At 37.4% G+C, this 13,772-nt stretch overlaps 1 protein-coding gene across 1 annotated transcript in view; it reads right to left on the bottom strand.

Annotated features, from left to right (window-relative positions):
- LOC126966493 (armadillo repeat-containing protein 2) overlaps positions 1-5,266 on the bottom strand; it is a 45,274-nt gene extending 40,008 nt beyond the window's left edge. The window contains exon 1 of the mRNA XM_050810597.1: positions 5,142-5,266. The gene's annotated coding sequence lies outside the window, so the exon portion shown is untranslated. The remainder of the gene's footprint in view (positions 1-5,141) is intronic.
- Positions 5,267-13,772: the final 8,506 nt, after the last annotated feature.

Below are 13,772 nucleotides of genomic sequence, written 5' to 3'. Positions count from 1 at the left end.
CAGTACGCTTTTAATAGAGTTATTATAACTGCTGTTCAGCAACGTGCTTTATTATCGAGGAATATTATTTTTCAATTAAATTTTTTAGTACCTAATCAACGGCAGCAACAGCGCATTACTTCTACCCTTTTCTTTCAAAAAGTGAACACAAACTATCGCCAAAATTCATTCTTGTTGCAACCCAGGTAATGCTAGACGACACTTTGCCAATAATGCAAATAAAAGTGCTATGTAGTAATTGTGTAAATGTACAATTACTAGATTAAATAATCTATGCATATAAATAAAATTGGAGTGTCTGTTTATAATATTGAAATAACCGTTTTTTACTACGTGTATACATACACCAAAATATTTAAATATTTAACATTTTTTACAATTTTTGTCTGTCTATCTGTTTGTTCCGGCTAATTTCTGAAATGGCTGGACCGATTTTAAGGGGACTTTTATTGGCAGGTAGCTGATGTAATAAGGAGTAACTTCGGCTACGTTTATTTTAGTAAAATTCTTTTATTTTAGAAAGATAAAGTAGTGCTGCAATGTCTAAGAAATGGTTTAATTCTAAAAATAATTTATATGGTAAAACAACATTTGCCGGGTCAGCTAGTCTTATGTAATTCAAGACGAAATTGAAAATGTATTACGGACTTGAAAAAAATATTGGAGTTACTTTTAAGTCATTCATCCGGGAGCTCTTTGACGACAATTTCGACAGCTCACGGTAGCAAAATAGCGCGGAATGTGCCGTTCGATAGCTGAAATACGTTCTAATTGGTGTAAACAGGCGCGGCGAATGAAAAATCTTTCAGATGTCGTTCGTTGTCCTAAAAGCAATTTGCATAAATTAAAATATAAGTAATGATTATACCAATGATCGATCTTTGTATTTAAGAATCTCTTTGTATTCCAGTCCATTTGAAACATACTCACATACATTTTTAAATTAAGGACGACACAAATCATAGGAAAAAAAACATGATTAGAAATCTCTTCTAACAAATTAATCGAGAGCCGATTTTTAATATGGTTATACTGCGAAAACAAATGAACTGATCGAAATAATACTTATACCATATAAGGCGGCAATTGACCGACAATATAAGGTATCAACTTGACATTTTTTTACTAAAGTAGGTGCATAAATTTTTGTTTACTAAACTATATAAATTACTATAGTTTTTTAACTGTCCCACAGGAACTGGTCAATTTTTCGGGATGAAAAGTATCCAAGATTTGTTCGGCAGTGTAAGGTATCAACATGCCGAAATTTTATTAATTTATCTGTATAAGTTTTTGTGCACTAAACAATATAAGTAATTTTAGTTTTATTACTATGCCACTCGAACTCTTTTGAATTTGTCGGGATGAAAAGTATCTAAGACGTTAACGTGTAATATAAGGTATAACATGCTAAATTTTACTAATTTAGGTGCAGTAAGTTGTTGTGTACTACCATAGGATGCAGCGCGTTTCGGAAAAAGTTTTAGTATGTTGGTGATTACTTATCCGGGACCTATATTTATTCGAAATACAAATAATTCAGTCAAGCAAATGAGATTAGCTGGCGCGGAGTACTTAATGTATTTGGCAAAACAACGTTTGCCGTGTCAGGTAGTAGAAAATAATATGTTAAATACCTTATCGATATTTTTAACGCCATATTTCCCCGTATCAATAACTTAATTAGTAAGATAAGACGTGGATCGATTGTCGAAACAACACTTACAAACCCAGCCGGTATCCTTGGTAACCGCTTACCAAACATTGCTGGCCCGAATGAAGTCTGCAGCACCAAGTAATTAACCTAGAAGTGTACACAAACAAAATTTTCATCGTTAAGAATGGTTTGACTGAACTGTGTACTGTTGTCGACCAGAACGATTAATTGCAAGTTTTTTTAGTCAGATTCCTGCCTCCGAATTCCAATACCATCACAAGTTATCCAGATCAAGTTTACTTGATGACGTAAATCGACAGCGCCATTGTCGAATAATTTTCATTAATTTTGTATCACACTTCCTTAGGAACTCTTAAAACACTATGTCAGCTTGTGCGTGAAGTATGTGAAACATCTCAATGAATTTTAAAATTTCTATTCAATAATAAGGTTAATAAAACCAATGAAAAATATTATGCCGCTTTGCCTGTGCCTACGCCACTGATCTTTTCGCTGCTAATTTTATTGCCTTGTATCTCCCTCGATCGTCATCTATCTATGATACCTGCCAGATTTACAAAATATTTTTTTTAATTCCTTTTAACTTGCGACTCGTTTTGATTCCTCATTCCACCACGATTGGTATTTACCTGTACAGCCTGTACTTAGTATACCCTTGGAAACACCTAGTTTTAAACTACTTTCCCTACGATCATCGTAGGTTTTCGAAAAATTATCGACTACCGTAGGTCTTTTTCAAGTCTTGCTCCACGTGCTTCCTTAGGTCTTTTAAGAGTACATCGCCTTACAAGCTTTTAAGTTGTTTCCATTTGACCCTTAGCTGTCGATTTTGGTTCTGATGGGCTTAGGTAGCGAATAGATTCCTACCAGGATTCTGGTGCAATGTTCGGGACTCGTCAGAAATAACTTTAAGGTATTAGAAATTCCTTTTCAGTAATCTATGGCTCATATGAAATCGATTCTGGGACTTATCAGGCGGTCAGGTTTCTTCTGAAAAGTAGTGTTAATGATAGTCATTTTATAATGTGCAGCGAAATCTAAGATGTTTCTAACTTCTTTGTAAGAACTTCCGAGTCCATGTATCCTCGTATAAATGTATCAAGCCTTTGTGCTTATGATATTCACAACAATTTCATCAAGTTCTTTATCAGAATGCTTCCTTTGTCTCCCTTCTGGCAGGCCACCTGAACCACAGATAATATTTTTATTAGGCTGCTTCTCTAGATCTAATTTAACTCTGATAAGACGATCAGGCTTTCTTTCTATGTTAACAATCCTACTTTGGAGATGGTTATCCAGTACCATGTCCACTCCATTCTGTTTAATGTTTATACCATGATATACCTACCAGTTGATACCCTAGTCGTAGCTTGCTAGCGACACACCCCTTCCAGAGCATCCCTTGTTAAACATACGATTATGTTTCCTTGTTTCCAGCGTTTCTGTTCATTCTTGGGCTCGCTCAGTCAGGGATCTCAGATTCCACGTTGCCATTCTAAGGGACAAGACGAAGATCGTCTCGGATAATCAGTCTACCCGGAGACAATATAACTGTTTTTTTATTCATAATTAATATTTATTTTATTTGATTCGAAACCGCTGAGAAAATGAGTCCCCAATCATTAACAACTCTCGCCCGTTTGTCGCAATTCAGGTCAAATTCAGGATATTGGCTAGGTTGGGACCAGCTGAAAAATTTTCTGCCTTGAACCAGTAACATGCAAGCATCATTGTTTCGGTTTGAAGGGCGCCGTAACTAGTGAAATTTTCTGAGTTGACAAGATATGTTATGAAATTGACGAACGCAATTGCGATGCCACTCAGAATTTCTTGATGATCTTCTCTTGAATTATCTAAATTACAATATACCAGCAAATAAGCTTAATCTGTTAGCCTTTTTTCTATTTAGAATCTACCTGGCTTCTATGCCTGGCCTATATAATCTCACTTCACTTTGGCTTATTCTCTACGTCTAACTTCCGAAGGACTCATGGCACAGCATTTAATATGTAGCGCTTCGACGTTATAACCCATAGATGTGTAATAAAGGGCGAATGCTTTCGATACATACTACATTAGGAAAATATGTCATAAATAAATCTACAGTAGCCAGTAGCGATTGTTAACTATTTGTTGTTTTTTTTTTCACCGTTCACAGAGCACTGGGACTCCGACAATTCGAGCTGCTCTGAGTTGCACGCGGTCAAATGGATCGAGCTGATACTGGAGTGCGCTACACCAGAGATGTGGCCGGACTTGCGCTTTGTAGAGGTCTAGAATGTGGGCCGGAAAGAAGTATTGCAGTGCTCTATTTATGACGCCTAGTTTGTTGTTTCCATTTAACCAATGAGCTCCGAACTGAGAACAGTACTTATCTTAGTACCATAGTTGGTTGACTAAGTTTTGGATTGCAAAACTATACATACTAATACATAGAGACCCAGTTTTTCTGTTCATTTATACTATATATACGATAGCTACTAACCCGATCGGAACATTACTCGTACGATAAGACGTGTTTCAGAGAAGGCTTAAGTCATATACTTAATGGTGGTGGTGGTGGTTGGTGATTACTTATCCGGAACCTATATTTTTTGTCTTAGAAATACCTAAGTATACTCGTAATTGAGAAGCAACTGAGATGAGCGGACGCGGGGTAGTTCACATGGCAAAACAACGTTTGCGGGATCAGCTGGTATTTTAAATAATCGTGACACCTCTAAGTAAGGAAGTAGTCGCAACGATATACGGACAACAAAATCGTTGTCTCGTGAAAATTACCAGACAACAGAAGGTCGGATTGTAGGGCTTCCTGTTTTTTTTAAATATTAATTTATAACATTTTTGCCCTTTAGACGAATAACGTAATTATAATAAATTAGGACTTAGATACAACATTTCTATTTACTTTCATATTTAGTTTTTTATGTGTTTAACCTTAAGCAATCTTACGTGTTCTAGATAATTAGATATTCATTTCATACATATTTAATTTGTAATAAATGCGAGCCTTCTGAGAGGATGATGCGGAATTGGCAAGAGCGAAATATACCTATATAATAATCTTAAACCCAGAATTGAGAGATATCAGTTAAAAATAACAAACTTTTCATTTCATGATTAAAACTTACCACTGTTTAGTACAACAGTACAATCAAAGTTCAATTTCGTTTGTTAGCTAGTTTTTCCGCGATACACATTGTTCTAGTGCGGGGTCCAATGTACCCACTCTTGACATTTTTACATTAATGATTTTTGTATATCCCATCCCACCAATCCGCCCTAGATAAAATCTTGCGAAAACTAGCGGCCCAATTTTCTCAAGTCATTATCCAACAGCCAAAAGCGTTGTGATATTCATAAAATAGATTCACAATAACTGTATATTCTAGATCTACCAGGATGCCTAATTATCTATTGATTGCATTGAAAAGAACTACAAGTTGAAGTTTAATCTACTTACCTTAATAAGAAAATATCGAATTACTACTATTCTCAGTTCATAAATCCACTGATTTATTACAGAACAATATAATCATTATTATGATAATAATTTTTATTTTAATATGATTTTGACACTAACATTATAAACATGTTTGACATAGACGTTATGATGTCAAACCAAATACATAAATTAAAGATAAATTAAAATATTTACTGACGGTAACGATATAAAAACAAATCTAGGTCCAATATCTTAGAATATTAACCTTGCAAAAGTAGCGCCGGTAACTTCATTACAAATAGAAAGGAGTAGCTATATAGCTATTGTATATATATAGTTGTATATACAACATAGGCTGAGATAGAACGGGACAAAGCTATTGATCTTGCATCTTTATCGTGTAACCTATTTTATTGTTTGCCCCAATGTCAACATTGAGGCAAATAAACAACATCTGTCATGTCATTACATGTATTTTTTTGATTTTATTATTTACAAACATATTTGGAGTAAGATACGGATTCCTTTCAACTTATAAAATTTAACGCCACAACACCTGCAAAGTGCCAGGCTGCCAAAGCCAACGTGAATGTAAAAATCCAGGAGCTAGCTTCCTACGTACCTAAGTATTGCTTTTCACCTGAGTTTTCAATATTAAGCTATTGCATAGCTTCTATCGCGGGCCTTGAGCGTGGAGACCGAATCCAGAAATTCCGTAACGAATTTTTCTAAACGATTTCAACATTAACTTCGCTGATAAAAAATCAGAGCGGTTGACAACTTTTCTTTCGAAAATATTGAATTTGTATTGTGTGCGTGTGTGTACGTGTATGTACGTGTGTGCGCGTGTGTGTGCGTCTGTGCGCGTGTGTGTGCGTGAGTGTGCGTCTGTGCGCGTGTGTGTGCTTGTGTATGCGTCTGTGCACGTGTGTGTGCGTATGTGCGCGTGTGTGTGCGTGTGTGTGCGTCTATGCGCGTGTGTATGCGTGTGTGTACGTGTGTGTGCGTATGTGCGCGTGTGTGTGCGTGTGTGTATGTCTGTGTGCGTGTGTGTGCGTCTGTGAGTGTGTGTGTGCGTGTGTGCGCGTCTTTGCGCATGTGTGTACGTGTGTGCGCGTGTGTGTGCGTGTGTGTGCGTCTGTGCGCGTGTGTGTGCGTGTGTGTGCGTCTGTGCGCGTGTGTGTACGTGTGTGCGCGTGTGTGTGCGTGTGTGTGCTTGTGTGCGATTGTGTGTGAGCGTGAGTGTGCGTGTGTGCGCGTGTGCGCGTGTGCGCGTGTGTGCGCGTTTGTGTGCGTGTGTATGCGTGAGTGCGCGTGTGTTTGCGTGTGTTTGCGTGTGTGTGTGTGTGTGTGTTACATAAATACGATATTAATTCTCATCATTTTAAATAAGTACGATATATGTTTACTCCTTTACACCATATAATTTAAATGAGCATTATAATATCTTAGGAGTAATCGCTTTGCTTAATTCAACATGACCCTACATGCACCGTCTTGCCTACTACAAACAGGGTAGTTGAAGGAAATTATAAATCAAAAAATACATTTTTGGCTTTAGACTACATTATTCCCGAATACCTAAATCATATTTTCTACACGCTTTATATTAGTTTCACTTTTTTGTATGTTTGTTTGTAACCTGAGTGGGTTTGGGCGCGATTCCGACCCACTTTAAGCAGCCAGATTTCGTTCAAACTTCGTAGATTTATCGAGGATCAGTGACAATACATTTATTCGATGAAATTATTCCATTTTACAATTTGCAAAATAATATTTTTGTTCATTTGTGGTATTATGAATAATGATCCACAAGAATCCACAACAAAATATGGGACCACCATTGACGCGGTATTTTCCAGATATTTAGAAGATGTCAAGTCTGAAACTTATGTTTCTTATTTCAGTTACCATAAACTTATGTTTCTTATTTCAGTTTCAATGATAAATATTCCTGAATAACCTACATGTATTGTAAGATAATAAAAAGAAGTAAGTATTGTTCAAATATATTTGAACAATACTTACTTCTCATTTATTTAATAAAAGAAAAAAAAATGTTTTCTTATCGGTCACGACGCTCAGAAGTGTAACTTGAATTAATATCAAAGAAAAAAAAGAAAGGAAAAAAAATACTGCATAAATAAAATAAATAAATAATTATAATTGCATAAGTTGATAAAAAAAGGTATGCAATAGCTTTACCGCGGCAGTCCCCGAGTGCCACACGTCTTTTTTTTATTTGTAACAAGCTCGTATCAAATAAATGTTATATGGAATATTCTTTCCAAAAGGATTGATTTTTGATCCATAGTCATTTTTTATTCTTTCTAATGAACGAGACGGCCAACTTATTGTGACTTCGGAAGGCCAGCTACAACACTGGCAAGAGCACTTTGAGGAACTCTTCCGCATCCCCGATGACCTCGCTAACAACGTCACGGCAACAGATACTTTGATCTCACGCACTCTTAACATTTACTGTTCACGCCTCACTGGTAATGAAGTATTGCACGCCATCCGCACACTTAAAAATGGCAAAGCCTCAGGGGCTGATCTCATCAGCCCCAAACGCGCTGGCGCCCCTGCTCCAGCGCATCTGGCTACAATAAGAAATACCAGATGATTGGAGTAAAGGTATTCTTATCACCGTTCCAAAAAAGAGAGACCTCAGCCAATGCAACAACTGGAGAGGCATCACTTTACTATCAATACCCTCCAAGGTGCAATGTAAAGTTATCATGAATAGGCTTTCGACGGTCATCGACCCAATCATCCGTAGTGAGCAAGCAGGTTTCCGCTACAATCGATCGTGTACGGATCACATAAACACTTTGCGTATCATATTAGAGCAGGCATCAGAATGGCAAAGGGAAATGTACCTTCTGCCTCTTTTTCTTCTTTAGCCGTTCTCAACCTCTAAGGTGTAAGCCTCCTTAAGCTTATGCCATCTTTTCCGGTCTTGAGCAGTTTCCAACCACTTTGTTCCCGGCAGTCTTTTGATATCGTCGTACCAACGCATCTGCGGTCTGCCTCTCGGGCGTTTCTCACCCCACGGTCTCCATTCAATCACTGCCTTGCACCACGAGCCATGCAAGCGTAAGACATGGCCAGCCCACTCCCATTTCAATTTCGCAACACGTTTGGTTACATAGCTCACTTTGCTCTGCTCTCTGACCCATTCGTTTCTTTTACGGTCTCTCAGTGTAACTCCTACCAGTTTTCTCTCAATTGCACTTGAAGTTTACGGAGGATCTCCTTTGTAAAAACCCGCTACATTCGTGGATTTTGAAAAAGCCGTCGACACGTTGAGGTGGACTGGTGTCTGGTGTCGCCTACGAGAAAATGGCGTCCCCGAGAAAATAAAAAACATCACTCAAGCTCTATACAAGAACTACGCTTGTAAAGTGACACATAATGGGCCTTTCACCTTTTATAGACTGGGCGTTTGGAGGTTGAATAAAACAACTGCTTGAGTAGTACGAGGAATATATAATTTAATTCATAAACACGACATATATACAAAATTCTTAAAACTAGTTAACCAATTACAATTGTTATTTAAAAAACTCTTTACAAAATTAGAAATGACCCACCAATAGAAAAGCTTACATTTTGACCAATAGTTAAACGTTTCATTCAATTAGAATGTAGAATAATATAATGTGTTCTATCTTGCTCTAAAACTATTGCTATCGGAAGTAAGCCAGCCCCGAGCGCTTGTGTAAACTCGCGTCGATGCTCGATCGACGGGTGTCGATGATCACTCACTGCTGTGGCTCATTGATTAAAATTGAATGAATTAAAACTACGCAATTTAGTAGAGTACGCTCGGCCTTGCTGTGAGGTTATGTAACGCCGAGCATATGACTGGTCACGTGAGTATACCTACGGTCTTCGAGAGAACGTGACGATGTACTTCGATGAGATGTCTACTGGTAATCTGCATGATTCTATGACTTGATATACAGCATTATTAAATGGTTCTTATCAGAGCTAATATTACGGTATATAAAATAATATGTCCTTTTAATAACGAGTCTTTCGGCATACGCTATTACAGCTAATATGCACGATTTATATTTCTGCGGTCTATAAGGCTCCGAAGGTATTACGTTATGTTACAGGTTAGATATCAGACATTTATATTAATTGATGTTATTGGTTGTAGGTATTTTACAAAAAAGTAACGCACAACAAGTGTCGCGGTATATAATGGGCCATAACAAATACTCTAGAGGATTTGGATTATGCCGATGATTTAAGCCTCTTAAGCCACACACACGCAGATATGCAGTCCAAATTGAGCGACCTGTGCGAGGAAGCAGCGAAGGCGGGACTTAAACTGAATATAAGGAACACTCAAGAATTGAGGTGAGGGGCAACGAGCTCAGGTCCGTTGCTCATTGGCATAGAGGTAGTGGAACGCGTCCACAAATTTTCTTATCTCGGGAGCTGCGTATCAGAGACTGGAGGGACTGAAGAGGATTTCACTTCACGGATGGCCAAAGCACGAGCAACCTTCGCACGGCTCCGATCCGTATGGCAATCACGAAAACTGACACGGAGAGTTAAGCTCAAAATATTCCGCTCCAACGAGAAGACCGTACTTCAAGAAGGTCACCAAGGTCATCACTATTCAACGTCAGGTCTTCGTTAACCGATGCCTTCGTAATATCCTCGGTATTCCCTGGTCCGACAAACTTTCCAACGATCTTCTTTGGCAACGTGAACGTCAGTCCGAATCGACCAACAGATAAAACGCCGGATAGGCCACACACTCTGTCCGAGGGATCCCAACCATATACCGAGACAAGCCCTAGACTGGAACCCCCAAGGAAAACGCAAACGTGGCCGTCCAAAGCACACCTGGCGGCGGAATGTCGTTGACGAAGCGAAAAATATCGTAAAGACATGGAGTGAAATTAAGAGAGATGCTCAGAACTGATCGCCTCGTAGATGTCCTCTGCCTACATCTGACAATGAATGAGTCTTTTTACAGTTAGACATTGTTAGGCAATGCACGTTAACGCCAATCAAAATACTACCCACTATCCTACATGAATCGTGACGAGTATAGCCAGCACTTAAATTTTTGTTGACCAGCGTTCAAGCTTGCTATAAACCTAAACCTAAATTTTCAGCTTAACGTTATTTTTGGAAATCACATAATATATAGTGGCAATACTTAGACATAGAGTCCTGCATCAAGTGCCAATAAATTTAAAATCAATAATGACGTTGAAATCTGAATGCTGTCGATTAATGTCAAACTTCGTGTCAACTGTCATTTGTCAGAAGTGAGGACACTCAGCTGAACTCTGATTTTAGCAACATCATTTCTTTGGTAAATAACATAGTTTATTTTAGCAACATTTATTATATACAAAGTTACTATGTGCAAGCACTTATTACACTTCACTGTATTTAGTCGTCTGAATTCAGTAGCGACTGAATTCAGACAAGTATAACGCATTCAACTGTCTAGCATCCTAAATTCAGAAATATTGATTATTTCTGACTCACTTAGAAGCTTAATTAGAAACGCATTTAGGAAGTTGTAATACTGTTGTTGTTTTATATTCCCGAATAATAGTAATAGCCCAAAAAGTATCGGGGATAATTTTTGGGCGTTGGGATATTACAGAATTGAATTTTAAATCTTGATATGAATTTTCTGTTGCAATAAATCTTAGTGTTACGACCAATCTTTCTTTGCACTAAAAGTCTTAAAGGATAGTATCTAGCTAATAAACGGTGTCACAAGATTTAGTAATATGTCTAACGATCTCGAATCTATTCGTAGATAATTTCTGAAGTGTATGGTTTTAAAGCACCCATATTTATATTCATGTTTGCTAACTTTCCGCGCAGTAATAATTATTCCTCCACCCATGTTCTTCTTTTTCTCTTTGAATCGAGTCAACAGCCGGCTAGGCAAAGGCCAATTTTTTGATGTCTGGAGCCCTCCTCGTATACGACACGTCCGACTTCGTCACTCTTTAAGAGTCCTAAATAAAACCTAATTTAAGCCATAAATGTCTTGATTCAGCGTCTATTATATTCCAAATAAACACAATTTTATCAAAGAAACTAATATTATATAAAACTTCGATCTCCATTGAAAACATTTAATTGGTTATCGTTTGTCAATATAATAAGACAAAATTACAATAAATAAAATTAAAGGACTATATATATAGTCCTTTAATTTAAACACATGATTCTTTTTCTGAAATGTGGAAATTTGCTGCCGAAAAACCGATGGAAGATGCTGCCAAAGAAGAGAAGGATGCAGCCATATTACGGGGTGATGTTAGCAACGCGGGTATTCCCATCATACCTGTGAAAGCAGATGCTTGTTGGAGCAAGAGGTCGTATAAAAGTAATTATTATTAAGAGCGAAAACACTCTTGTTTGGGCTCTCCCAATCATGTCTCGACAGCAGCGACTTCGATGTTAAAGTTGCAAAAGAATGTCTCTCAACTTGCCTTCCACTCAAGAAGCCTTTTACACACCTTCACAAATGATCGTGCTGAACAGTTCAACAGTGTCGTGACCAAAATGGTGGGTGGCAAAAGAGTAACTTTTTCTCTTAAAGACTCCTATAGTGTGAGATGTTATGCAGCAGTAGAGTAGCCTTCAATAATAGTGAAACATGGAAAAGAAAATGAATTCAAAGCATTGGCAAAATTCATTCATTTTAAGATGATTTATTTTGGCATGACAAAATGGTACCGAAGTTGAAGATATTTTACTATAACTATGCACATCCCAAGTTGATTGATCCCCGTAAAGCACGATCAATGCCATTGCGAGAGATGTTTTTGTAATTTTTTTTTTCTCAAACTTTATAATGTATTAACTATTAACTTTATAATTATTTTTTTATTTGTGGACTCTGAGTGTTTTCATTTATAATGACCCCTGATTGCCTGCCTAATAGTGTTTAGACTCTGGATTAAAAATATATATATTATCATATTCAGACTAATATCAAAATTTTATTTAATTAACACGGCTTTACTTACGGTTTATCGTTTTGGGTGCCGACTAGTTTCGGACCATTTGGAGGTCAGGGTGAGTGAAGTGGGTTCACAATTTTGTCCCATCTCATACCCAATCCGTGTTAAATATAAAAGTTAAAAATTTCTTACGAATACACATTTTTACATATTTTTTTCTATTGCCCTAAATTGTCAATTCCTTTGTATGACCTTCTACCGAAGGATATCCGTCGCCCCATCAACATCCCTTTTCTTCTTACTTTATGCCATTCCCCTTTCATAAAGATTCTTTACAAATTTATCCCCCGCAATAATATTAAATTGCAATTTCTATCCTCCATACTTTCTACGCTTCTATTAGGCACATATTCCCACTTACATTCACACATTTCTCCCTTAAACTTAGATTAGATAATAACAAGGTAGTTAATATTGTTGTGTTATGGGTGTTTATTACTAACCGTTCTAACTCTACTTGCCTATTCTTCAGTTCACAAAAAAACAACAGCTATATCAACCGATCATTTCCTTTTAAATCAGCTCTTTATATACTTCAATCAGCTGAATTAAAATAAAAAATCTCTCCACCTTGACGTTGGCCGAATCGTCAACATTCAGTCGACGGAGCCAGTTATAAAAAAAAACTAATTCACTAAATAACTAAATTTAGGGTGTGTGTTCAGAAGCTTCTAATTTGTAAGTTGCTACTGAATTTAGACGACTTTTCAGTAAAGTGTAATAGCGCTTCACTTCTGAGCCTTAACAATATTTGCCATTTAAAAAAATCCATTAAATACCTAATTTACAATGTTCCGATTTGGTTCGATAATAGGTGTGTAGTAGGAGTAAGTAGTAACACAGAATACTTTTACTGTAAAGGCGGAAACATATTATCGAACGCGCCTGACGGACGCGGCTGATAGTCGCGACCTATAGGTATCTAGGTAATGAATGTACACTAAGCTGTTCAAACTATCGGACGTAAGTCGCGGACGTAACCTTGGGCTGACCTTCAGCTTTCGGACTTCCGAGAGAAATCTGGCGCGCTGGATGGTTTTGTCAGCCGAAAACGTCCGCGGACGGTATGCACGGGGTGCGGGACGCGTCCTGCGCCAGAAGGACGCGGTCCACGCGAGAGGTTGCACGTGCGTTTCGTAATGGAGGAACAAATTATCGAGTGTGTTCGCAACAGAGAATTACTTTATAATCCTTAATTAAAAGACTACAAACTTAATACAAAAAAACAAGAAGCGTGGGAGGAAATAGCTGCCGAACTTAATATCACGGGTAAGTATTTATTTGTTGAATTTCCAAAATACGCGTTACTAGTTAATTTTCATTACAATTGTGAAAAAAAGTAAACAGTGTAGGTATAAAGGAAATAACCCAGGTTTACAGAGTAAAAGAATAAAACATTGTAGGTATCATCTGCGCACGAAACTGTTAATAACTAATTGTATGAGACTAACATCGGACTAACATCAAAATCTCAAAAAAATATTTTGCTTCCCCATACAAAAGTTTTGTTGCCATTTATGGCAAATCGAAACACCACTGCGGCACCAGTAGGAGAATACGATACTAATGAATCGCCTGCTATAGAGATGAGCGAATCAGGTGAAAATAGCACCCAGCAAAAAAA

This window comes from Leptidea sinapis, chromosome 1 (genome assembly GCF_905404315.1).
Source record: "Leptidea sinapis chromosome 1, ilLepSina1.1, whole genome shotgun sequence".
NCBI lineage: Eukaryota > Metazoa > Arthropoda > Insecta > Lepidoptera > Pieridae > Leptidea > Leptidea sinapis.
Note: the sequence above shows the minus strand (reverse complement) of the source record. Positions and strands in the feature narration are given on the sequence as shown.